Source organism: Euprymna scolopes, chromosome 19 (genome assembly GCF_053919585.1).
Source record: "Euprymna scolopes isolate OS-2025 chromosome 19, ASM5391958v1, whole genome shotgun sequence".
Lineage (NCBI taxonomy): Eukaryota > Metazoa > Mollusca > Cephalopoda > Sepiida > Sepiolidae > Euprymna > Euprymna scolopes.
Window position 1 is genome coordinate 119,884,341 of NC_136500.1, and position 27,802 is coordinate 119,912,142.

A 27,802-nucleotide genomic window follows, 5' to 3' on the forward strand; every position below is an offset into this window, starting at 1 on the left:
AAACAAGTCTTTGGGCGAAACAAAAATGTTTACTTTTCAGCAATTTGCTTTATTCTTTGTAGGGTTTTACATCATGTCAATCCTCTGAATTATTTTATACAGAGTGTCTTTGGGCTCAGGGAGCATTTACACCCTGCTGTAGCTGTTGTATAAATGAGTTCTTTTAAATTTTTTGATAAAGCCCAATTTTTTCAGGTATGAAAATATGATGTGGAGATTGTTGTAACAAACAAACAGATCCTTAATTTTTTGTAGAAAGAATTCCTTTGTGTTACAAAATCAGTGCATTCAATTAATATGTGTTTTTTGCGAGTGGTATCTGACAAGGTAATAGAGATGGGTTAGTTTTCTTTTTTTAGGAGTCAGCAATTTTGGTACAAATGATATCAAACAAAATAAAAAAGTAAACCTTTCACATGACTAAAATACATAGAAATAAGAAAATTAACAGTTATTAAACATTTCTTAAAACAGATAATGAAAGAAGTATTTGGGCAGTTATTTTTTTCCATTACTAAACATTGTATGTGCAGTCAGCACCAACCCTATTCATGGGAGTATCAAATTCACAAGTGGTCCCCAGTCGCATGTATATCCGCGTTAGGGGAGATGACGACGTTAGGTTTTTGCAACTTTTTGCAGGGAGGTGCCGACATCCTCTTACATACAGCACCTGGACTTCCCAAATTGGTCACCCATTTTAGTAATGACCAGGCTCATCGTTTCTTAACTTTGGTGATCTGACAGGATTATGCCGTATATTACTAAACATTAAGTTTTTATTTCTCACATTCCAGATCTTTCTAGAAGCTATTAGTTTGGTATCCAGTCAACTTCTAGTCATTCTCTGCCCGGATCTCTATCAGAAAATATTGCAGCATATCCAAATGAAAGGAGATCGAACAGTCCGTAAAGAACCGTATTATTTCAGCACATAAATATAATAAAAGCTACTGATGTATAGCACTTTGTAGGGTGCATTGTAAAGAAGTGGAAAGAGTCAGATACCTCGGAAAATTTCCACAATTATGAGTCCTTTCTCGCTTCTTCCTTTTAATGTCTAGTTTGAATTTCTCATATAAGAAAATGCTGATTTTAATAAGATTATGCTCATGTAATAAAATAGGTTTTTACGAACTGTGTTTTTCATATATATCGCTAAAATTAATTTATGACAACACGAATATTCATATACTGTTCTTTTCACTTTGTTTTATTTTAGTTCAGTCAAAGTTCTATGAAATCAAAGTGGCCCACTACCTGGGGCTAACACTTGAAATTTATATGAGATATATAGATATTTGAATGTTCCATTAAAATTCTTATCTCTCAAACACTGAGTTAGTAAAGAAATTGAGAACATTTTCCTTTCCCCAATTTTAGTTTCTTGGTCTTACTGAATTTTAGAACAAGAATTTATTTTATCTGGTGAAGCATCCAGCTTTGTTTTATTACTTGAGATAAAATCAGTTGGAGAAAGATCACTATTCCTCGTAAAAGCTAAGCCATAGAAAGAAGACTTTATTTGGGCTGTGAATACTATGTGATTTTGAAAGGCTCCTACTGTTTGAGGCGAAAAGAATAAAATATGGCATTAGAATGTGTTAAAATATTTGTTCATTTCTAATCCATCTGAATGTTAAAACTAATTGTAACAACAGCCGTTTAACTTATAAGCATGTTTAATGTTTTATATTCAAATATAAGTAATACAAACATTTAAATTACTATAAAAAGATTGTGAAAAAAATTAATTTTCCCTTAAAATCCAACGACTGCTCAGTTAAGAAAAAGAAGCAATGTGCACCTACCTTAAGTTGCGAAAGAATTGCCCCCTTCTGCGACGTGACAGTCAGTTAACAATTGCTAGCCAGCAAAGCTTAGGTAATCAAAGAATAGCTTCCGGCACCAGCCACAAATGCATCTGGAAAAAAAACTTGACTACTGGGAAGAATCTCCCTTTAAATAACCAAAAGGTAATGTGATTAACTGTCACCTGACCTGTGAAAAAAAAAAGCTTTAAAAAGGCAGAGAAGGCAAGACAATCTCTTTTTTGTCAGTAAGTAAGCATACCACTCTCCCTCTCTTGAGCAATCATTAACCCCTCCCCCTTTATTTTTCACAAGATAAACATTTAACATAATATTATTTAGGTTTTAATAGAATATTTTATAACAATAAAACTAAAGCATATAGATTGATGCTGATATTTTCTTTGCTCGGGACAACTACATTTTCTATTCCTGTGTATTTCTCAATTATTCAATCACATTATTCCAAACTAATGGTTTTTGAAGAGAAATATATGTTACCTATCTAATTCAGCTGAACCGTGACATGTTTTAAACTGAATCACCTGTAAGCTAAGCTTATTAAATACTAAAGCTCTAAAAATGGTAGGTCATTTAAAAACTTTATTCTTTCTTTTCTATTTTTAATAAAGAGTATAGATTTTTAGATATTGTGATAATTAAATTGATTGACTTACCGAGGGTGGCTCGGTGGGAAGGGAAAGACACTCATGGTTGTGAACGGTCCGGCCTGGTGTTTGTTAATGAAGAAAATAGGATGTCTATTCCTTATTGCTTAAATAGACATTCCAGTCTCGTTTCAATCTCGCTGAACGAGAGATTGAGACTATAAAAACAGTCACCTTTGTAGGCTTGTTGTAGTTTGTTCTTGTCATTGTTAGAGATCTATCAGACCGGTACGACAACTGTTAACAGTGCGTTATATTTCCAAGAATACGTTTGCTTGTAAGCAACAAGGTAATTTTTCATTGCAAGCTAAACGTCTTTTCTTCCCCCCCCCACACTCGTCGGTAGGAAATATCGACAATATTTCATCGTGAAATGTAATAATGTATTGGTTTAATCAAGAAATCGTATCATTATTATCTTAAAATCTGTGCCATCAAATTAATTAAACAATTAATAATTAATTCAGCTGAATGTTAAGATTTTAAAACTCAATCACATTTAGGATAAACATATTAAATTAAGCTCTAAAAATTGTATGTTATTTTAGGTTAAGTTTTTCGTTTCTATTTTGAAAGATTTTTTTAGATATTTCAGTGTGAATTGTAATGCGTTCCTTTTAAACAAAAGATCATTGTTTTCTTAAATCTGTTCCATCAAATTTATGAAACAGTCACTTACCTTTCTTTTATATGAAAGGCACAACAAGAAAACAACTGGTACGTTGAAAACGCTTTATTAATTAGGTCAAAAATCTGAAACAAAAACAAAACAAATAGTTAAAAGGAGAAAACATAATTAAACAAAAGGAAATAATACATGAAAATAATTATGTTTTGGACAGGCTTCCAAATTAACAGATTCTGGGATATCTTATCTTTTTCAATCAACTGTTAGGTGAAAGTCCGTAACAGTTAGAAAAGTGTCTTTTCTCCATTTAATTGTTAGGTGAAAGTCTGGAGCGGCTAAAAAATGTCCTTTCCTTTTTTATTATTATTATTAAATCGTTAGGCGAAAGTATGGAGTGGTTAGACAATGTCTTTTCTTTTTTCTTTTAAATCGTTAGGTGAAAGTATGGAGCGGTTAGAAAATGTCTTTTTCTTTTTACAATGGCCGTTATTCTAGTGCAGCGCATAAACTACCCAAGCGCCCATGAAATAAAAGAAGTAACTCACAATAAAAACAAAAAAGAACTAAACATGATCAATACAAAAGTAGCTGAATTATTTCAGGTTATATACAACCAAGGTTATAAGTAATAAAAAACAGTCGGAGTAGAGCTCTAATAGTTCTTTTTTTACACAGTTGTCAACATGTTTTTTGAAGTTGAAGAATAGATATATATATATAATTATAAGGTAAAGTTTTTCAAGTTAAAGAGTATATATATACATATATATATAGGTAATCTCCAAAAATACCGTTAGGGCTTACAACATGGTCGCCAAAAGTCACGTGATCCGGTTGATCCAAAACATGAATCGTGCAAATGGAAAACGCAGCCTTGAAGGCAAACTTTGACAAACAATCACAATTTGTTTGTATTTAATTTTTTGTTGATATAATGTTGTTATAAAAATAGGCAAACTTTGAGAAACAATCTTAGGTTGTTTTTAGTTAAATTATTTATTATTATGATATTGAAAAACTGTTTTTGTACTTAATTATTATGCTTGTTTGTCAAAGTTTGCTTTAAATTTGCGTTTTCCGGTTTCGTAATACGGCGATTCATGTTTTGGATCAACCGGATCACGTGACTCTTCTGGCGGCCATGTTGTAAGCCCTAACGGTATTTTTGGAGATTACCTATATATATATATATATATATATATATATATATATATATAAGGTAAAATTTTCTGTTTGGATTTTTACATACCTATGTTTGAGCTAAATTTTCTTTTCATATATACATGCATATCTGCTTTTGTTTACAATTTATTTACTTTTGTGACATGAGGTGAAACACTGATATTTTTGATATTTTAAATCAGAACAAAATGCGATCGATTTATAACCTTTCTAAAACTTTCGAACAGGCTTTTTCTATTCTATAGAAAAATTATTCTAATTAAATCCTTCAATATTTTCAGCTTTCCTGTTTGATTGTGCCAACAATCATGGAAGGAAGCGACAAAGGGTGGCGTGTGTGACGCTCAAAACTTGACACCCAATCAATAGGGCAGGAAAAGGCAACATATGCTCAGATTTGAGTTGCATATGTTGAAATTAAGCATATAAAATGCTGGTATTTCTTTGATTCGTGAAAAAATGTTTTTGTTTTTCCACTCAGTGTCATTTTGTACATACTTTGCGTGTCAGCAGAGAAAAAGACTGACGGTTATTTTTTAACTCATATGCCAGTGAGAGAAGAGTGGCAGATATTTTTTTGTGCACAAAATGATAAAAAAAAGGGGGGAAATATCGATTTGCATTGAACTTGGAAATTTGAACGTGTCGAAAAATGAAGAGATTGGAATGCTTTTCGTCGAACCTGGAAAAATGGAAGTCATGTTGATAATTGAAAGCATTGAGACATGACACGATTTAAATGCGAGTCGAGGTAGACTGTCTTTTTTATAATCGCTGTAGTGTAATAGAGAATCATGTTTGAGAGGCTAGCAAAGTCTAGGGGTGTTTTTGAGAAATACTGACATCAGGTTATGGAGATTTTTTAGAAATACTGTCGTCAAGTTATGGAGATTTTTTTAGAAATACTGTCGTTAGATTACGGAAATTTTTTGAGGACTACCATCCTCAGATTATGGAGATTTTTGAGAAATACCATCGTCTGGTTATGAAAATTTTTAAGAAATACCATCATCCAGTTACAGAAATTTTTTAGAAATACTGTCGTTAAGTTAGAGATTTTTTAGAAATGCCATCATCCAGTTACGGAGATTTTCCAGAAATACTGTGGTCAGGTTACAGAGATTTTTTCAGGAATACTGTCGTCAAGTTATATAGAAGAGTAAAGTATAATCTGATTTGGATTTTAGAGAAATGGCGGTGTCAAATTTTGGATTTTTTTGGTCTTTTTTGTAGAATTTTGTCGCTTTTTTTTTTTTAAACTTAAAATGTGATTCGGTTGACTTATTTGTAAAAAGTTGTTATTTTTAAATGAAGTATTTAAAGTGCAATTTACTGATTTGAGCGAAGTAGTTAGGGTTTGATTTTGTTAGATTTGCTAGAAAAGGTCATCACGTTAAAATAAAGAATTTACAATACAATTCAGTTCGAGCTATTGAAGAATATAAAAATTACAATTCAAATGCCAGACTGTAAGTTGTTGTCATGTAAAGATTGAATTACAAAAGTTTGATTTACAATTCAAGCCAAACTTTTTTTGAATTAACAGTTGCATCTGGCATTTTATCGTGGGCCAGTTGCGTCTTACAATGTATTATGGGCCAGTTTGGTCTGGTGGTGTATCGTTGGCTAGCTGCATCTAGCCAAGTAGTGTGGGCTAGGTGTGGTCAGAGAGGTTAAGATACAACAATGATTAAATGGAGTCAGATCATTTGCACGAGGCAGAATTGGAAGCAAATGTTCCCGAGAAGTCCCAGTTCTGCTAAGTAGTACCCGACAAAGACAGTACTTCTCTGCTCTGTTTGTGATCATGAGATCAGGGAGGAGTGCGATAAAAGTCATTGAAACAAGCGGCATAAGAGTGGCATAAAACTCAAAATCTGACTGATAGGATATGAAAAGGCAACATATGCCCAGGTTCGACTGCGTCTTAATTTGCATATGTCGAATTCGAGCATATAAAAAGCTAGTATTACTTAGACTGATGAGATTGTTTGCTCACTTGGTGTCATTTTGTACGTATTCACATGTCAGTGGGAAAAAGAACGGCATATATTTTTTCATACGATTAACTTGTGTGCCAGCAAGAGAAAAGGGCAACAGATATCTTTTGTCCATGAAACGATATTAAGCAGTATAAAATTTTAATTTCAAAACAAGAAAATATTTGGAGCAACGATTTGCTCATTACAAAATGAACTTTGTTGAGAAAAAGAAACCATTTTGAAACATTTGAGCTTAATAGGACTTGCCTTTTTTAGTTGAACATAAAAACACTTAAGTCTTGTACTTAAAAGGGAATGTGTGGTAGGTGTAATTCTTTTATTTATAAGTGATAATTTTGAGAGAAAGTAAGAGATTGGTACACGACATTGTGAGAGATGAGACATTTGATGAGTAAAGTGCAAGCTTAAGTTTTTTTTTTTTTTTTTTTAAGGAAATAATTGCTCACCTCTGGGGAGCTCCAGCAACAGAAAGTTGCTTGCTTCCTTGTGTTAGCTTTTATGAGGGCTTGGGTGCATAATATCACGTGCACGTGATTTTTCCTTTCGTGTTCAAAAGCATTGTTCTATTTAAGGCGACTTGTGACAGAGACAAGTACCTGGGAATTCGCCACATATGTAAAGGGAAGGGGTAAAAATGTTTATACATTTTGAGCATCGGCATTCATTTTGCCCGTACCTAATAAAACAAATCATTCGGTGATCGATCCACTGACTTTCTGGTATTCACTTATTTGAACAAAAATAAAGTTTCAATACGGAAATAAATTTTCGCTTAAAATATAATCTCTAAAGAAAATAAATTTTCGGTACTCACTCCATGCACTTATTGATCCGTGCTTAGATAATTTCTCACAAGTAAAGGTATTTTTGTTTAAACAAAATAATACATTGTCACTCAGATTTAAATAAAAATAATTAGTTCATTATATTCCGCGATCATTATTTGATAAATACTGAAAATTTCATTAAAATTGGTTAATTTTCTGATTTTTGGTGAATTTTTATGTAAAGGAAATAATTACTCATCTCTGGGGAGCTCCAGCAACAGAAAGTTGCTTGCTTCCTTGTGTTAGCTTTTATGAGGGCTTGGGCGCATAATATCATGTGCACGTGATTTTTCCTTTCGTGTTCAAAAGCATTGTTCTATTTAAGGCGACTTGTGACAGAGACAAGTACCTGTTTTTTTGTGAGTAACGATCATCTAATACGAACTATCAACTAAGTGACTTTGTGGTCGCAACAGACGAATCTGTTGCAACGTTGTCAACAATCTTTCAGGGACCGTATCCTGGAAATTTACCACATTTTTAAATTTTAATGGATTTTTATGAAGGATAACTCAATCCTTACACAAAGTAAAACGCTTTTTTTTTTTTGTAAAACATATACTTTATAAGATTAAAATATATAGAAAATATAACTCTTGGTGTAACCACCGTTGTTAAATTCAGATGATAAAGTACTTTTTTTTTTTTAAATTGATAATCAAGTATTTATGTAGTGATTATTATTTATTTTCTTTGTAATAAAATCACCAGAAATAAATGTCACGGTGACACTTTTTGCATATTTAATTACTAAATTGTTAGGTGAAAGTAAAAAATAGTTAACAACACATGGGCTCCAACCCTCACCACGAAGGCATAATAAAGAAAAATTGATACGATCCCCCTGTACCACCGACATAGATATTGTAAACTGCAAATAGATTACATGTTTTGTTGACCGGTAACTGACCACAAAGTGAATGTTCATGGCACGTTAAACTTATATAGGAAAGTAATTTTCCAATCTAAAATCTTAAACAGAAAAATTAAAATGTTAAAATACATATTTTTGTTTTTAGTTCCTTCTTTGTGGATATTTTTAAGGCAATTTAAACGTAAAATACAAAAAAAAAATCAAACAAAAAAACAAACAAAAAACAAAAAAACAAAACAAAAAACAAAAAAAAAAAAAAGTATATTTTAATTTTTTTGAGGTAATATTTTTTCTACATTGTTTCTTCTAATTAATGATGACCCGTAAATGGATGATTATTTTATGTATCCTCATGCATAAAAGAAAGTGATCAACATTCATATAGCAAACAAAATGCTCTAGCGACAAAATAGGTAAGACAGACAATAAACAAGATTACAAATAAAATGCTAAAACGACTTAAATATCGAAAAAAAAACAAAAAGATACAAAAAAAAAAGCAAAAAAAAAAAAAAAAAAAAAAAAAAAAGCAAAAAAAAAAAAAAAAAAAAAAAAAAATACAAAAAAAATACAAAAACAAAAAAAAAAAAAAAAATACAAAAAAAAAACAGTACATTTTATTTTTAGGGGAAAATATTTTTTCTACATTAAGTTTCTTCTAATTGATGATGGCCAATAAATGGGTGCTTGTTTAATGTAAACTTTATAAAAGAAACTGATCAACATTCAAATAGAAAACAAAATGCTCTAGCGACAAGATAGGTAAGACAGACAATAAACAAGATTAAAAATAAAATGCTAAAACGGCTTAAATATCGAAAAAAAAACAGTTTTCTAAGAATTCGACCAACTTCAATATAAATTATGTTCATTATGGTAAAAATTATAATTTTCTCAAAAATCACATAAGCATAATTTTTCTCATTAATTTTTATTTTACTAAAATAAGCACATTTACCAAAATCTAAATGTTAGATTGAAAAATATATTTAAGGTATTTTTTTTTTAATTGGGGTTTCATAACTTTTTTTTTATTCACGGCTTTTATAAAGAATAGCGGATTCAATAAAGTTATAAAGTTTTTCAGGTTACTTTAAAAGTTAGTGAAGGACATTTTTTTTTAAGTATGAAAAAGGGAAAAAAAACCCAAAAAAAACCCTTTTATTCCAGGAATTCAATGCGGAGAAAAATGGGATGAATTCGTTTTTTTTTTGTTTTTTTTTGTGTTCAAAACAGAAAATTTGTTAAAATTTCTTTAATAAATTGATACAACTTTTATGTGTCAAATTGATTAAGAAATAAAATATATGAAAATATAAAAGAATTAAAATTAAAAAATGAAAAACACGATTTAAACGTGAAATTATTTAAAGAGAAAATCAACTGCTTAAGAACAAAGAAGTTACGGCCATCGTAAAACGGCGTGAGCATTATTTCGTTCCTATCAATTTTAAATTATATTTGTCAATATACAATTTCGTATTATGATTTCTCTTTTTTGTACCCAATTTATTAAAAAAATAAAAAATGTGAAAATAAAAAAAATCATTACGATAAAAAACAGGTATATGTGTATCTAATTCATAAAAAAAAATGGTGATAATGCAGAGAGTGATCCGTGCTATTTTTTTAAATCGTATTTCCACGTTTACTTAAAGTTTTATATGTTCTTTTATTCAATTGTAAGGTTAACGTACAGAATAGGTACAAAACGCCCTCCCCTCCCCATATAAAATATATGAAAATATAAAAGAATTAAAATTAAAAGATGAAAAACACGATTTAAACGTGAAATTATTTAAAGAGAAAATCAACTGCTTAAGAACAAAGAAGTTACGGCCATCGTAAAACGCCGTTTTACGATGGCCGTAACTTCTTTTTACTAAAACGGTGTGAGCATTATTTCGTTCCTATCAATTTTAAATTATATTTGTCAATATACGATTTCGTATTATGATTTCTCTTTTTTGTACCGAATTCATTAAAAAAATAAAAAATGTGAAAATAAAAAAAATCATTAAGATAAAAACCAGGTATATGTGTATCTAATTCATAAAAAAAGATTGGTGGTAATGCACTATGCAGAGAGTTATCCGTGCTATTTTTTTAAAATCGTATTTCCACGTTTAATTAAAGTTTTATGATATGTTTTTTATTTAATTGTAAGGTTAACGTACAGAATAGGTTAATATGTTAAGAATGGCTTTTGTGGTCAGAAGCTAAGAAAAACAGAAATCTTACCGTGGGTGTGCAGGCAGCGACTGAATCCAGGCCGAGAAAAGGAAAAACAAAGATGGCGGCCAGCATTTTACTACGTACGTTCTCGCAAAATCTCGTGCGCGCGTGAAGTTGGAAACTACAAAACGAGCTCCATTTTTCGGTGCTAGATTCCAGATCTGACAGGAGGTGCAACGGGAGTGGAGAGTCTACTTTCTCGGATTTATTCCCTTTTGTGTGTTTGAGGTGAACGAACGGGAGGCGCAAAAAGTGGGCTAAATTACGGACCTGAACATTTCAAGAAATTCGGTAATTTCGCCACCATTTATTTATTTTTCAGCTTTTTAAATGTGGAAAAAAAAAAAACTATTTAGAGGGTAAAGTAGATTACTCAGTGATAGCGTAATCTCCGAGGGGTTGCAAAGGGTCGAGTATCAAGTATTGTAGTACGGCGAGCAGCGAGTAACTAAGTTGTGCGAACCGTTCACCAGTAAGTCCATTAACACAACTGACCACTGGTCAGCGACACACTTGTTTTATAACAGAAGACTTGTGCCTCCCACTACTCCTCCAAGTCTATAAGAGACTCGTCCTCTCAACCAATCAGATTAGAATTCCGCCCTCGCCCTCGAACTACGTAAGCAATCTTTCTTTCTTTCTCTCTCTCTCTCTCTCTCTCTCTCTCTCTCTCTCATAAATAACGTTATTTCAGCACGGATCACTCTCCGCATATTCAAGTAATGTTATTGTTCGAATGTTAAGTGAAGAAATCGACGGAAAAATAAATAAAATTGTTTATTTCTCTAAAGCTTTTATGATATTAAAATTTGGTCTTTGCTCGTTTTATTGAAATAAAATTTACGGGTTTAAATTTTATTTTACTATTAAAATCTGAAAGAAAGATAGGTGTATATTCAAAATGGCGACTTCGCCTGCGAATGTCCCCAAAATTCTGATACTGCTAGTACTAAAAAAATTTTAAATATGAAAATAAAAATAAAATTTTTAATAAATAAAAAATATGAAGATAAAAAGCGGGTGTATTTATTAAGACTGAACATTTAATAATTATTTGGATTTCATCTCAGACTTACATATTCAAAAAAGCTTTTTATTTATTAGCTGTCAGTGCTTTTATTTCTAAGGTGTGGTGAATAATACATAGCTTACATGAGTGTAGTTGCCGGAGGTGAGGATGCTCTTCCAACAATCAAGAAGAACGGTAGCCTTGTTTGTGTTTATTTATACTAATAGAGTAAGGAAATTGTTATAAAAACCTTCCTCCTTTGTGAAGAGTCACTTATTCCTTTATTTTTAGGTTACTGTGGTTACAAGACCTGAGAAGAAGGTCGCGAAGAAGATTGTATTTTTTTCGCAACCTCACTTCACTTCAGGTTAGCTACTCTCAGTTATATGACTTTTTTTTTCAACGATGGTATTGATGCAGAAGTAAAAACCAATTTCTTTGTTTTTATTTAATTTGTTTTGTTTTTTTCCTTATTTTGGTGACAAAAAAAAAAAAAAAGATTATGAATTTGTGTTTTCGATTTTTTTTTCTTTGTAAATTTTGCTGCTGCTGCTAATTAATCTAAAAACCGAAAAGAATGTTTGATAAAATATGAGTATGGAAGATTAAAAAAGAAAATGTTTTTAACACACTTTCTAATGTCTGCTGATATGTTTGAATATGAGTGAGTGAATGGTTCATATTTAATTTGTATCTACCGTACCCCGCTCCTAAATATATATATATATATTGTCGATATTTCCTACCGACGAGTGGGGGGGGGGGAAAGACGTTAAACTTGCAACGAAAAATTACCTCGGTGCTTACAAGCAAACGTATTCTTGTAAATATAACGCGCTGTTAACAGTTGTACCGGTCTGATAGATCTCTAACAACGACAAGAACAAAAACTACAACAACCTACAAAGGTGACTGTTTTTATAGTCTCAATCTCTCGTTGAGCGAGATTGAAACGAGACTGGAATGTCTATTTAAGCTATACGGAATAGACATCCTATTTTCTTCATTAACAAACACCAGGCCGGCCCGTTAACAGCCATGAGTGTCTTTCCCTTCCCACCGAGCCACCCTCGGTAAGTCAATCAATTTAATTATCACAATATATATATATATATATATATATATATATATATATATATATATATTCTAATTTACTATATTCTGATATTTTCCTTCTTTTTTTTTTTAACTCATTTTAGGCAGAAGCATTTTTTTCTTCTATATAGGGTGCTATCCCCACTATTAAAAAAAAAAAAAAAAAAAAACTAGTTAGAAAGGCCAAATTCTCAAAACAAGATGGTGACCTCGATTATTACATTAGTCTAATAAAAAATGTTTCAAAACATAAAAAAAAAATTTTTTCGGGTTTTATTTCAGCCTTAGTGTCTAGTAATGTATTTTATAAAAAAATAAATTTTAAAAATTTTGTCTGTCAAATCAATTTTTGTCGCAAAGAGAATGACAATATTAGTAAAAAATATTATCAGAAAAATTAAAACTTTTCATTAAATTCTACAACAGATTTCTATAATGTTTTAATATTTAATGTTTGAAATAGTTTTTGTTTATACTAACATTATTTGTTTGAATTTAATTTTTATTAACTTATCGTTCGATTTTTCAGTTAAATTAATTTATCGTTCCATTTTTCAGTTTTGATTTTTTAAAATATTGTTGTTCGTTTTGGTAAAAAAAAAGAGTCTATTATTTGTGATTGTGTCAATGAATGGTTAATGTTTAATTTGTATCTACCATACACTCCGCTCCTAAAAAAAAAAAAAATTATATTCTGACTTTACTATATTCTGATATTTTCCTTTTTTTTTTTAACTCATTTTAGGCAGAAGCATTTTTTTCTTTTATATAGGGTGCTATCCCCACTATACAAAAAAAAAAAAAAGTTAGAAAGGCCAAATACTCAAAACAAGATGGCTACCTCGATTATTGTACATTTAGTCTAATGAAAAATGTTGCAAAACATAAAAATTAATTTTTCGGGTTTTATTTCAGCCTTAGTGTCTAATAATGTATTTTATATAAAAATAAATTTTTTAAAAAAGTTTCTGTCAAATCAATTTTTGTCGCAAAGAGAATGACAATATTAGTAAAAAAAAAAAATTAACACTTTTAATTAAATTCTACAACAGATTTTTATAATGTTTGAAATATTTTTTGTTTATACTAACATTATTTGTTTGAATTTAATTTTTATTAACTTATCGTTCGATTTTTCAGTTAAACAAATTTATCGTTCGATTTTTCAGTTAAACAAATTTATCTTTCTATTTTTCAGTTAAACAAATTTATCTTTCTATTTTTCAGTTAAACTAAACTAATTTATTGTTCGATTTTTCAGTTTTGATTTTAAAAAATATTGTTGTTCGTTTTGGTAAAAAAAAAAAAAAGGTGCTTATTATTTGTTTTAATTTAAAAAAAAATAGGGTAAATTTTTAGATTAGGTCCACCTCCACAATTTTCTTTTAAATGACTACTTTTAAAGGTTTTCGACTATCCTGAATACGAAAATCGCATTGAAATTTTGCAGAAATAAGTAGTTATCGAGATATAAAAAGTTGTTTTATGCATTGTATTGTTTGGCGGACATCTTTTTTCACGCATACGCGCGCGCCATAAACAAATCTACGCGCGTAACAATGCATAAAACAACTTTTTATCACTTTTTATCCCGCAGTCTTGAAACGCACGTCTGGATATGAGAATAAAGAAAAAAAAGAGACTGCAAAAATGGCGGCCAATAATTAGCTTAACCTTAGCCAACATTTACGCGACCACAATATTACGGGGCCTTACACGAATGCATTATTTTCATTTAATTATTCTCAGAATTTAATTTTAATTGTAGTCTTTGTGAATTCAAAATTGGAACATACTATAAAATAAAACATATAGGATCTTTGGAAATTATTACAAAATCAAATTGTGTTCCTTCCTTTTCTTCTTTTTAAATGTAATTTATAAGTAAATAAAGAACGTATTCTAATCTTTAAAATCCATAATACAACGAAATGTTCAATTGCTTTTAACGCATAAACAAACAACTTTCCCCACTTCTAATTATTTTATTATTAATATTGGATGAGTTTCAGAATAAATCAATGTGTCCGTTATTTATTTATTTTTTTAAATCCAATTTTAAAGTTTTCCAACGCTTTCTGTGTAAATTTTTGCTCATTATCGACAATCTAAATGTTCCACATATCTTGCTTGCTAGGACCTCGGTGATTACGATGGCCGTGGCTAGACCGAGGCCGCCGAGATATATTATTAATATTAAAGCCGGTCAAATATGAAATGTGACGTCACATGGGAAGTTTACGTTGAAGTCACGTTTGGGAACTGGGTCGTATCGAACGGCCATTTTGTTTTATTCCTCGCTCTAATAAAGACGTGCCAATTTGTTTGCTTTTCTTTTAAAATGCCTAGTTATTGTTGTGTACCAACTATGCAAAGGTAATTATGCAGATGGACCCAAAGTGAGTGTATTTAAATTCCATGACCATAAGGATTTACGTGATAAATGGACAAATGCTATCAAGCGAGAACATTTCGAGCCTACAAAATCAAGCCGGGCTAGTGTTTTTTACTTTTTTATTTTGTAAAAGAAGAAAAAAATATCTTTCGTTTATTTTTTTCATTTGTTTAATTTAAAAAAAAAAAGAAAGTAATTTTATGAAAAAAATAGAATTTTTTAATATATAATTTTTTCCAACAATTAATGTTTTTATATATAATTATTTATATTAATTATTTTTATATATATATAATTATTTCTATTAATTAATTCTTTAGTTAGACTCGACTACGTTTGTTTTGATGCTGCCTTTAATCTAGAAAATCTGTCAGAACCAATACATCACCTTACAGTAGGATATTGTCTTGAATAACTTTAATTTATATTAATTACAAACTATTTCATGAAATTAACATCAGAAAAAAAATACAGTCTATTGGCATTTTTTTTATTTTTATTATTTACTGCTCATTTACAGGAAAATAACACTTCAGATAGTAACTTTTTATTTATTTTTGTTTCATCCGTGCTTTGATATAATTAACGAAATACAAAAATGTTTGTTTTGATTCAATAAAAATGGGGTTGTTTTTGTTCTTTGGTTTGAATTTTACAAGTTTTTATTCGTTTGTATTTGTTCTCGTTGAAAAGATTGTGAATTTATGGTGTTGACATGTAAATGATCTTGATATTGAATATTACAGAAAAATGTAAGTTTTGTTAAGAATTGAGGTATTTTGTGGAAATGTTGGTAAGTTTAAATGATAATTTTTTTGTCATGAATTGTTGTTATTGGTGAATGAAAAAGTTGAGAAATAGTGATATTGGTGAAAATTCTATGGAGGTATTTTAGTTCTTCTTAGTGTTTGTTGGTGGTGAGTATAGAAATGTGATATAAAAACAGTGGTGGGCACCTAAAAAAAATCATACTTCCCCAGACGAACATCCATCATTAATGCAGATAGCAGTGAAATGTGAAGGGAGGGTCCCAGTTTATGTACACCCGTCCCTCTATAGAGCTCTCAAAACAACCTTCCCTCTGGATGTGGGGGGACTTGTCCGCGGAGGTCAGTTCACAACCGATTTGTTAACTGGCAGCATCGGTCAGTCCTTCGGTGTTCTAACTCCCGAGGATTTTAGACCTGCTTTCGACGAATGCTACTAGTTATGGAATCATGGCAACAACCTTAACCCTAACTAGTTTAAATGCGAGGGACATGAGAATCCAAAGCAAGGCTGTTCGTGTGCTGAGGGATCTCATGGCCCTTGAAGTAGATATAGTTACGATTCAGGAGACCCACTTTGTTGGGCCTGGGGATTGCGATGTGCTGGTGTACGACTAACGTTTACTCAGCATATGGCAATCCTCATAGCCGTGGGGTTTCTGTGCTAGTGAGTCGCACCCTCACTGCGACTGTTACTGTGGTTCACACTGATACTCATGGAAGGCTGATCATGGTCGATGTTGCCGTTAAAAGCGGTAAGTTCCAGATTTTGGCTGTTTACGTGCCCAATATCGCTGTGGAGAGGGTTTCTTTTTTTCGGCGGGTCCGGAGCGGGTAGTTTTAATGGGGGACTGGAATGCCATCCTGGACCCCAAGATAGATAAGGTCAGGGGGAATAGAGGGTCGGAGAGGTGTGAAAGCAGCCTGTCTGACCTGATGGCCTTGTGCGATCTTGTCAACAGGTTCCGCCTGGATCACCCGGGGAGGGAGATGTGGACGTGGCAAAATAGCGTGGCCTCTCGTCCAAATACTTACTTGGATAGGATGTTAGAAGAGGCGAATTAACAGAAGAATTGTGCCTCCCACTACTCCTCCAAGTCTATAAAAGACTCGTCCTCTCAACCAATCAGATTAGAATTCCGCCCTCGATGCCGGCACCACCACGTAAGCAATCTTTTTTCTTTTTTTCCTCACATACATAAATAACGTTATTTCAGCACGGATCACTCTCCGCATGAGTACTAAAAAAAATTTTAAATATGAAAATAAAAATCAAATTTTTAATGAATAAAAAAATATGAAGATAAAAAGCGGGTTTATTTATTAAGACTGAACATTTAATAATTATTTGGATTTCATCTCAGACTTACATATTCAAAAAAGCTTTTTATTTATTAACTGTCAGTGCTTTATTTCTAAGGTGTGGTGAATAATACATAGCTTACATGAGTGTAGTTGCCGGAGGTGAGGATGCTCTTCCAACAATCAAGAAGAACAGAAGCCTTGTTTGTGGTTATTTATACTAATAGAGTAAGGAAATTGTTATAAAAACCTTCCTCCTTTGTGAAGAGTCACTTATTCCTTTATTTTTATGTTATTGTGGTTACAAGACCTGAGAAGAAGGTCGCGAAGAAGATTGTATTTTTTTCGCAACCTCACTTCAGGTTAGCTACTCTTAGTTATGACTTTTTTTCCAACAATGGCATTGATGCAGAATTAAAAACCAATTTCTTTGTTTTTATTTATTTTTTTTTTCCTTATTTTGGTGACAAAAAAAAAAAAGATTATGAATTTGTTTTCGATTTTTTTTTCTTTGTAAATTTTGCTGCTGCTGCTAATTAATCTAAAAATCGAAAACGAATGTTTGATAAAATATAAGTATGGAAGATTAAAAAAGAAAATGTTTTTAACACACTTTCTAATGTCTGCTGATATGTTTGAATATGAGTGAGTGTGTCAATGCATGGTTAATGTTTAATTGGTATCACACTCCGCTCCTAAAAAAAAAAAAAAAATTATGTTCTGACTTTACTATATTCTGATATTTTCCTTTTTTTTTTTTTTTAACTCCTTTTAGGCAGAATTTTTTCTTTTATATAGGGTGCTATCCCCACTATACAAAAAAAAAAAAAAATAGTTAGAAAGGCCAAATTCTCAAAACAAGATGGCTACCTCGATTATTGTACATTTAGTCTATTGAAAAATGTTGCAAAACATAAAAATTAATTTTTTTTCGGGTTTTATTTCAGCCTTAGTGTCTAATGTATTTTATATGAAAATAAATTTAAAAAATTTTGTCTGTCAAATCAATTTTTGTCGCAAATACAATGACAATATTAGTAAAAAAAAAATTATCAGAAAAAGAAAAATTAAAACTTTTCATTAAATTCTACAACAGATTTTTATAATGTTTTAATATTTGAAATATTTTTTGTTTATACTAACATTATTTGTTTGAATTTAATTTTTATTAACTTATCGTTCGATTTTTCAGTTAAACAAATTTATCTTTCTATTTTTCAGTTAAACAAATTTATCTTTCTATTTTTCAGTTAAACTAATTGTTCGATTTTTCAGTTTTGATTTAAAAAAATATTGTTGTTCGTTTTGGTAAAAAAAAAAGGTGTTTATTATTTGTTTTAATTTTTAAAAAAATAGGGTAAATTTTTAGATTAGGTCCACCTCCACAATTTTCTTTTAAATGGCTACTTCTGTGGGTTTTCGACTATCCTGAATACGAAAATCGCATTGAAATTTTGTAGAAATAAGTAGTTATCGAGATATAAAAAGTTGTTTTATGCATTGTATTGTTTGGCGGATATCTTTTTGCACGCATACGCGCGCGCCATAAACAAATCTACGCGCGTAACAATGCATAAAACAACTTTTTATCACTTTTTATCCCGCAGTCTTGAAATGAACGTCTGGATATGAGAATAAAGAAAAAAAAGAGACTGCAAAAATGGCGACCAATAATTACCTTAGCCTTAGCCAACATTTACGCGACCACAATATTACGGGGCCTTACACGAATGCATTATTTTCATTTAATTATTCTTAGAATTTAATTTTAATTGTATTCTTTGCGAATTCAAAATTGGAACATACTATAACATAAAACATATAGGATCTTTTGAAATTATTACAAAATAAAATTGTGTTCCTTCCTTTTCTTCTTTTTAAATGTAATTTATAAGTAAATAAAGAACGTATTCTAATCTTAAAAATTCATAATACAACAAAATGTTCAATTGCTTTTAACGCATAAACAAACAACTTTCCCCACTTCTAATTCTTTTTATTATTAATATTGGATGAGTTACAGAATAAATCAATGTGTTCGTTATTTATTTTTTTTTTTTTTTTAAATCCAATTTTAAAGTTTTCCAACGCTTTCTGTGTAAATTTTTGCTCATTATCGACAATCTAAATGTTCCACATATCTTGCTTGCTAGGACCTCGGTGATTACGATGGCCGTGGCTAGACCGAGGCCGCCGAGATATATTATTAATATTAAAGCCGGTCAAATATGAAATGTGACGTCACATGGGAAGTTTACGTTGAAGTCACGTTTGGGAACTGGGCCGTATCGAACGGCCATTTTGTTTTATTCCTCGCTCTAATAAAGACGTGCCAATTTGTTTGCTTTTCTTTTAAAATGCCTAGTTATTGTTGTGTACCAACTATGCAAAGGTAATTATGCAGATGGACCCAAAGTGAGTGTATTTAAATTCCATGACCATAAGGATTTACGTGATAAATGGACAAATGCTATCAAGCGAGAACATTTCGAGCCTACAAAATCAAGCCGGGCTAGTGTTTTTTACTTTTTTATTTTGTAAAAAAATAAAATAAAAAATATCTTTCGTTTATTTTTTTCATTTGTTTAATTTTTTTTAAAAAAGTAATTCTATGAAAAAAAATAGAATTTTTTAATATATAATTATTTCCAATAATTAATGTTTTTATATATAATTATTTCTATTAATTAATTTTTTATATATATAATTATTTCTATTAATTAATTCTATAGTTAGACTCGACTACGTTTGTTTTGATGCTGCCTTTAATCTAGAAAATCTGTCAGAACCAATACATCACCTTACAGTAGGATATTGCCTTGAATAACTTTAATTTATATTAATTACAAATTATTTCATGAAATTAACATATAAGAGAAAAAATACAGTCTATTGGCATTTTTTTTTTATTTTTATTATTTACTGCTTATGTACATTACTGTTATGTAGGGAAAATTACAAACTTTCATGAGATTAATATATGAAATAAATATATAGCGTCTATTGGCATTTTTGTTATTTACTGCTTATGTACGGGGAAATAACACTTCAGATAGTAACTTTTTATTTATTTTTGTTTCATCCGTGCTTTGATATAATATTAACGAAAACAAAAATGTTTGATTTTATTCAATAAAAATGTGGTTGTTTTTGTGCTTTGGTTTGAATTTTACAAGTTTTTATTCGTTTTATTTGTTCTCGTTGAAAAGATTGTGAATTTATGGTGTTGACATGTAAATGACCTTGACATTGAATATTACAGTAAAATGTAAGTTTTAAGAATTGAGGTATTTTGTGGAAATGTTGGTAATTTTAAATGATAATAATTTTTTGTTATGAATTGTTGTTACTGATAAATGAAAAAGTTGAGAAATAGTGATATTGGTGAGAATTATATGGAGGTATTTTAGTTCTTCTTAGTGTTTGTTGGTGGTGAGTATAGAAATGTGATATAAAAACAGTGGTGGGCACCTAAAAAAAAACATACTTCCCCGGACGAACATCCATCATTAATGCAGATAGCAGTGAAATGTGAAGGGAGGGTCCCAGTTTATGTACACCTGTCCCTCTATAGAGCTCTCAAAATAACCTTCCCCCTGGATGTGGGGGGACTTGTCCGAGGAGGTCAGTTCACAACCGATTTGTTAACCGGCAGCATCGGTCAGTCCTTTGGCGTTCTAACTCCCGAGGATTTTAGACCCGCTTTCGACGAATACTACTTGTTAGGGAATCATGGCAACAACCTTAAACCTAGCTAGGGCATGAGAACCCGAAGCAAGACTGTTCGTATGCTGAGGGATCTCATGGCCCTTAAGGTAGATCTAGTTATGATTCAGCAGACCCACTTTGTTGAGCCTGGGGATTGCAATGTGCTGGTGGACGACTGTAGCGTTTACTTAGCATAGGCAATCCTCGTAACCGTGGGGTTTCTGTGCTAGTGAGTCGCACCCTAGCTGCAACGGTTACTGTGGTTCACACGGACGCTCATGGAAGGCTGATCGTGGTCGATGTTGCCGTTAAGTGGTAAGTTTCAGATTTTAGCTGTTTACGTGCCCAATATCGCTGTGGAGAGGGTTTCTTTTTTTCGGCTGGTGGAGGTGTTCCTTTCGGCGGGTCCGGAGCAGGTAGTTTTAATGGGGGACTAGAATGCCATCCTGGACCCCAAGATAGATAAGGTCGGGGGGAATAGAGGGTCGGAGAGGTGTGAAAGCAGCCTGTCTGACCTGATGGCCTCATGCAATCTTGTCAACAGGTTCCGCCTGGATCACCCGGGGAGGGAGATGTGGGCGTGGCAAAATAGCGTGGCCTCCGATCCAAATACTTATTTGGACAGGATGTTAGTTAGAAGAGGCAACATAGATTTCTTATCTTGCCCCACGTTCCACTGGCTAGGTCATTTGGACCATAAATTAGTAATGGCCTGTTTGAGAGTAGGTAATAGGCCTAGGTTGGCTGGCTACTGGAAGTTGAACATCTCCTTACTGGAGATGAACGACTTCCGGGAGCAGCTGACAACACTAATTCAGTGGGAGTTAGTGGGGGCGGTTACCGGGAGTAGCTGGTGGGTTAAACTTATGGCTACCATTAGGCTCTTTTGTGTCCAATATAGCCAACGCCTCACGTTAAGTAGGGCATAGGCCAAAAGGCACCTAGATGATAGGCTGACCCGGGCGGTGGCTGGTGGGGATCCCCTAGAGATAGCAGTAGTTAAGGGGGACGTCCAGCACTTGGCTAGTGAGCGTTATGAAGGTCAAGTAGTTAAAGCCAGGTAAAATAATCTCTAACGAAGCCGTGAATGTTGATGCTGTTGAGCGTAAGGCTGCCTTAAGATGTGACTCAGATGGGTACATTCGGAAGGTTAAACACGTGGGAGGACATACCCTCGTATTGACTCGAGAGATTTGCAATAGGTTTTGTCAGCATCTGGAGGAACTACCCAGACTCGGCAGCCAGGAGTTTGGCTGCTACTTATCCGGCTCGCCCCGCCTTACTGCGGCCCGAGCAGCTAGCTGTGATGAGATGGTTACGAAGCATGAAGTAATTACTGCATTGAAGCAGGTTGGCCATAACAAATCTCCAGGGCTCGATGGTCTGCCCTTGAGGCTGTCACCCATGTTTGTTCCTCTTCTGACGGGTATGTTTAACCACTGGTTTGCTCAGGGATCTATCCCTGGGCAGGTAACCAAAGGAGTGGTCACACTACTGAAGAAGAGAGAGCGGCATGGTGGGGAGGACTTAGATAATTATAGGCGCATCACTCTGTTAAATACAGTTGAAAATTTTGTGCGGCATTCTTGCAAACTGACTGCAGGTTGCTATCGGCGACTTGGTCGAACCGGATCAGACTTGTTCTGTGAAGGGGAGATCGATTCAAAACAACTTGCACTTGGTGCGCACGATAATAGAAGTGTTAGAAGGTGACACAGAAGCCGCACTGATCAATTTAGACCAGTCCAAAGTGTTCGATAGGGTCGACCATGGGTTCTTGGAATCTGTTATGGAGACGACTGGCTTTGGTCCGGACTTCCACAAGTGGATTTCCATTCTGTATCGGGATCCTGCGGTAGTGGTACAAGTAAATGGTAGGTTGTCGGAGTCTTTTGGGGTCTCTTGGTCGGTGCGCCAGGGTTGTCCGCTGTCGCCTCGGTTGTATGTCCTGGCATTGGAGCCCTTCCTTCGCAAATTAAGAGACGAGGTGACTAGACCAGTTCTGCGCAGCATAGCTCTACCTGGCGGCAAAGTCGCCCGGGTGTCCGCGTACACTGATGATGTCACCATTTTTGTAGGCCGAAAGAAAGATATCAAAGCAGTGATGGAGGCATTTGCTGAGTATGAAAGTCACAGGGGCCATAGTCAACCGCAGCAAGTCTGTTGGGCGCCTGGACCAGGGTAAACTCGCTTCCAGGTGGGTTCGGCTGGACAGATGGCTCGGTAAAGATTCTCGGAGTGTGGTTAGGGCCTGGACTCCAGCTGGACAAAAATTGGTCGGAAGTACAGACGAAGGTCGAATCGTCAGTAAGGACTTGGATTCGCAGGGGCTTATCCCTGAAGGGTCGTGCACAGGCGTGTCAAACTTACGTCTTTCCGTTGATCCTTTACCACCTGCAAGTACTTCCTCTGCCTGCGGACCGCTGTAAGTCTTTGAAGTAACTCCTTTTCAAATTTCTTTGGAAAGGGGGAAAGCCATATGTTCGTAGACAGGTCTGTACACAGAAACTCAGCAAGGGAGGCTTAGGAATGCCTGACTTGTTAAGTCCTAAGTACGCCGAAAGATTGGCGTTCCTGAGTCAGACACTGCTTGAGGAATTGCACTGGGTACCAGTTGTGGAGCTAGCTTTTCCACAGCTCTTATCCTCCCCTGCTGCTGAAGGTCGCAGAAGACTGGTGGGAGAACGGCAATTCCTCTCCAAATGCCGAGCCACCCTTAGGGAATTGCCAGGGTCCAGTGACCTTGCACGGTCTAGGAGGAGGCTATATGAGGATTTAGTGGTGGGGACCACAAAAGATCCGCTGGTTGAGAAGCTGCTCATGTCAAGGGAGGAGGTCCTCTCTCAGTGCAATTGGGCGCCAGCCAGAAGCTTTGTAAACAATTCAGAGTTTTCTATAACATGGAGGCTTGTCCGGAATACGCTGCCACTTTTTGGCATGCTTGCCAGGGACTGCAAGAGGGATGAATACGTTCCCTTTTTCCCCCGCTGCGAGGATGACGAGGATGAAACAAGGGATCATGCCTTTTTTCTTTGCAGCGGAGTTTGGAGGCTCTGGGAGTACGTCGGAGAGGTAACGGCTCACATCGACCCCGAGTGGTTGGTGCCACTTGATTTGGCATACGTCGTTGACAACATGGATCTGCTGATCACTAGGGAGAAACGGTTGGTTTTTTTCGCGATCCTAGTGGTAGCTAGGTTAGTGACGTTGGTTTCACGTCTTAAAATTGTCTATGGGGTGTAATCTGTTTCCTATCGGGATCTGGTCATTTATTTTAAACATCAGCATAAAGTAAAGATCAGATGCGATTGGAAAAGATGACATCACATAAATTTTGATAAGAGATGGGTGCACAACACTAGTTCGTGTATCCGACGAGGCGCTAGGTTTAAGTTTGTTTTCTCACCCTAGTGGTATTGGTCTGGCGGTGCTAAGGTTCTATGGAACCCAGCCCCGAACAAAGTTATTTTTTATATAGTAAGGTTAGTTAAGTCTTAACCACTACAAGTGGAAAATTCTTTATTTGGTACTAGACTAGGGCAAGTATGAAAGTTGATCCCGTCCCTGATTTTATTTTTTCATCGGCACTAGGAGAGCTTCCAAAGATGCCCAGTCCACTCTTTATTTTGTCCCCAGTCTGTTTCCCCTACACGTACATTTATCTTGGAAGACGCCGTCCATTCCCTATGTTACCCATCCCTATCTAATTTGTTTTCAAAATATCGTCCCTAGGTCCCCCACTCCCTACTAGGGAACGACCTGCTTGCTTTCGACCTCCAGGACTGAAAGACTGGGCGCTCCATATTTAGAAGTAAATTGGGAGGATCCCTTACTAACCCGCCCCCCCCCCATAGGCATTTTGTTTACTTGTTTTCTTTTTCTTTCTTTTTGGGTGTATCTTAGCTTGCCCCCCTCCCCAACATCTCATCCCTCATTTAAATTTAAAATTTGAAATTAATAATAAAAACCAAAAAAAAAATCTTTTTTTTTTTGTATATATAATTTTTGTTTTGTTAAAACATGTAAATATTCGTTTTTCAGTTTGTATATAAAGCCGACACATATGCTCGGGAGATTTTAAGTAGAAAAACTCCATGGTAAGAATGAGGTATTATGTTGATAGTGTCTTAGTGTTGGGAACTTAATAAAGTCTTCTCAAAGACCTAGCTATTAGTGTAGAATGACCCTCGACCCCCACTTCCTCCTACTGGCTTCATGCCTAAGTGTCGTGGACCCCAAATAAGAGCCTGGCAGTAGATAATGCCAGGCCCGGGACCAAGCACTAAATAAACTTCCTCGGCCCTGGTCCTTCGGGGCCTGGGCAACAAGTGTCAAGCAAAGACCATATGTGGGAGCAACCCCACATATAAAACCTTGGTCAATGTAGGGAAAACCCTTCATACCAATTGTCACTATCCAGCTCCCCTACACCCTGGGGAGTTGGTCCCCATTTCACCTTCACTCCTCACTTTAAAAATCGGCCTTGTGCCTAATTTGCTTGTTGGTGGAGCAAATAAATAGCCTTACCTGGCGTAGGGGTAACGGTGATCATTCAGGTCGTTCCCCCAGAGTGAGACCCATCTACTGCGTTTGGGTTGACCTTTGCGAGCGTCCCAAATGTGGATGATTCGGACGCGTTATTTCTAAGTGTGGGGTCTGTGTACTCGCTCACCCCGATAATACAACCAAAATCAGAAATCCTTTCAGGTAGCTCACAGGTCTGCATTCCTTCTGTGTAATCACCTGTCTCTTTGCACACCACAAAAATCCACTGTAATTCCAATGTTCTTATGGTATCTAATTTGCATGTATATATCACAAACGTGTAAGTGTATGAAACTTGCCTACACCTACGGAAAGTGTCTTCTTTCGATATACAGGTGGGGGCATAAGTCCTATAAAAAAATTTCCAGAACTATTTCTTATGATAATATTAAAATAAATTTACTATTTAATTGTCATCATATGATAATGTAATGTATGATTTCTTCTTTTTTTTTAGAAACAACAGATACTAATTTTTAAACAATGTCTGTTGAATTGGAGAGAAAATTTACCATAAAGCCACATGAGAAAAGCTTGCCTGCACCAGAAATATTAAGTTGGGGAAAAACCTCCAAATTAACAAAATGTCCATAAAAAAGGACGATTGATCGTTACTTGGAAACTTCATCGATCAGGTCGTTCCCACACCTTAAGAACACATAAACTCATCAAAATGTTGAAAAAAAAAAAAAAATCAGGCGAAATCTAAAAAAATCTATGAAACAAATGACAAACAAAGACCACACAACAACAACAACAACAACTATGCGAAGGATATGTCAAAGTGACCTACTTAGTCACCCTATAAGCTCCAAAAGAGACAGCTTCTCTCTGCACCCACAATTGCAAAGAGACTCATGAGACGTTGACTCATGTTAAACCATATCAGAGAAGGCACGTTCATTATTTTCATCTTCACAGATGAAAAGTTATTCTCACTTCAACAATCCCACAAGCATCAAAATGATAAAAGTCCTTGTGCGAAGTCGTGAGACAATACCTGATAATGCAGGAAAGATTTTCAGAACGCAGACTGTAGTACTTACCAACAAAACAAACGCCCACGTGTTTACGCCTTGTGTAGACATGCACGACAACAAAACTTGGGTTTTTATAAGCGGAAGTCTTGAGGTTGTCAGGAATCTCCTGGCGCATGCGCAAGAGGAGGGATTGAGAGAGTGGTATAAAAGGCAGGTGGAGTGAGAAGGTTGTTGTTGTCATTGGACGTTACAGTGACGTGTGCGTTAGCAGTTGATTAAGAAGCTGTTTTTTTTTTGTGTCAAGTCACACACCTCGGTGAAGGTGAAGGTCATAATGAGACTAATGAGAAGTCGACTATTGTTAAACCGTATCAGATAAGGCATGCTCAATAACATCAAATTCACAGATGAAAATTGTCCCACAAGCATCAAAATGATAATCCTTGTGAGAAATCCTGAGGCAATTCCTGATAATGCAGGAAAGACTTTCAGAACGCAAAAATAACCATCAGTGATGATCTGAGCAGTTATTTCCGAAAGAGGGAAATCTCCACTTGTTTATCTCCATCAAGGGGTCAGGATTAAAAAAGAACGTAACACATTGTCCTCAATTTTTGTACGTTCACTAACCCCATGGTATAATTCTGTATTTGCTGATGAAGTTTGGACTCTCCAACAAGATGGTGCGACATGCCAAACTACTCAAGTAACACAGGAGTGGTGAAAGGACAGCTTTAGTCCTGGATCAACAAAGAACAATGACCTCTGTCAACACCTGATCTTAACGCTCTTGATTATTCTTTGTGGTCAATCCTTCAGATTGAAACCTTCTTTATCTCTTGCCAAATATTAAAGCTTTCAAAATAAAAGTGAATAAATGCTGGGAGAAAATTCCATTACATATTGTGCATGCTGCTATAGGTAATTTCCCCTAAAAGACTTTGTAGTTTAATGAAGGCTCAAGGGAAACATTTTGAATAATATTTATGCCATATTTTTCCTCCATTATTTGCTAATCGTTTTCTGTAATTAAGTTTTGTTATAAATTATTTTGTTGGAATAAATCTTAGTTTTATCTTTGTAAGAGTATTTATGCCTCATCCTGTAGATCTATGAACTAAAATGTCTAACAACCTCCAACAGATTTCGTATGTATTGGTTGAACTACACTCATGACCCCGGAAATTGGACATGTAAACCAACTTTAACGATGCTTACACATATTTTTGGTTACCGAAATTAGGAATTTATGGGTGTTCGAACATGTTTTTCCTCGCATACACACACCCATATGCACAGACACGTACATATATTCACATTCACGTACACACACTCACATTCATGTGCATACACACATGCTAGCGTATGCACACGTACGTGCACATGTACGCCCACATGGGCAATGTCACTTCGTCTGAAAGGAAATCCAGACATGCGCAGTCAGAACACTGACCCCGATATAAAAGTTAACAACAACGTTCAACTTCCTCTTTCTTCCCTTTTGCCTTGGTTCGTCAACCAGACAAGTTCGCGTCCAGAACTTGTGGCCTGAAGACATTTCCACATGGACGACTACTACCATGTATGCGCGGCTTTACTGAGGTCAACCCCCTCACTCTTTCTCTTTCTACATGCTGGACTGCCATTTCTCTTTCCCCTACTTTATTCCCCCTTTTTTCACGCGCGTAGTCATCACGACTGAATTAACACCTGTTCCACCTAAATCATTCATTTTCAACAGAAAATAAACGACATGTTTATTTTATTCAGCAA

At 34.3% G+C, this 27,802-nt stretch overlaps 2 long non-coding RNA genes and 1 other non-coding gene across 3 annotated transcripts; 2 read left to right on the top strand and 1 right to left on the bottom strand.

The window, feature by feature from the left end:
• Window positions 1-345: 345 nt before the first annotated feature.
• Window positions 346-10,407, bottom strand: LOC145239921 (uncharacterized). Its single transcript, XR_013862410.1, has 2 exons — window positions 10,235-10,407; window positions 346-3,232 (listed from the first exon to the last, which is right to left on the bottom strand). It is a non-coding gene; the product is annotated as an uncharacterized LOC145239921 (long non-coding RNA).
• LOC145239920 (uncharacterized) lies at window positions 10,384-27,802 on the top strand. Its single transcript, XR_013862409.1, has 2 exons — window positions 10,384-10,519; window positions 25,507-27,802. It is a non-coding gene; the product is annotated as an uncharacterized LOC145239920 (long non-coding RNA).
• On the top strand, window positions 25,024-25,181 carry LOC145240460 (U1 spliceosomal RNA). The gene has a single exon (XR_013862515.1). It is a non-coding gene; the product is annotated as a U1 spliceosomal RNA (small nuclear RNA).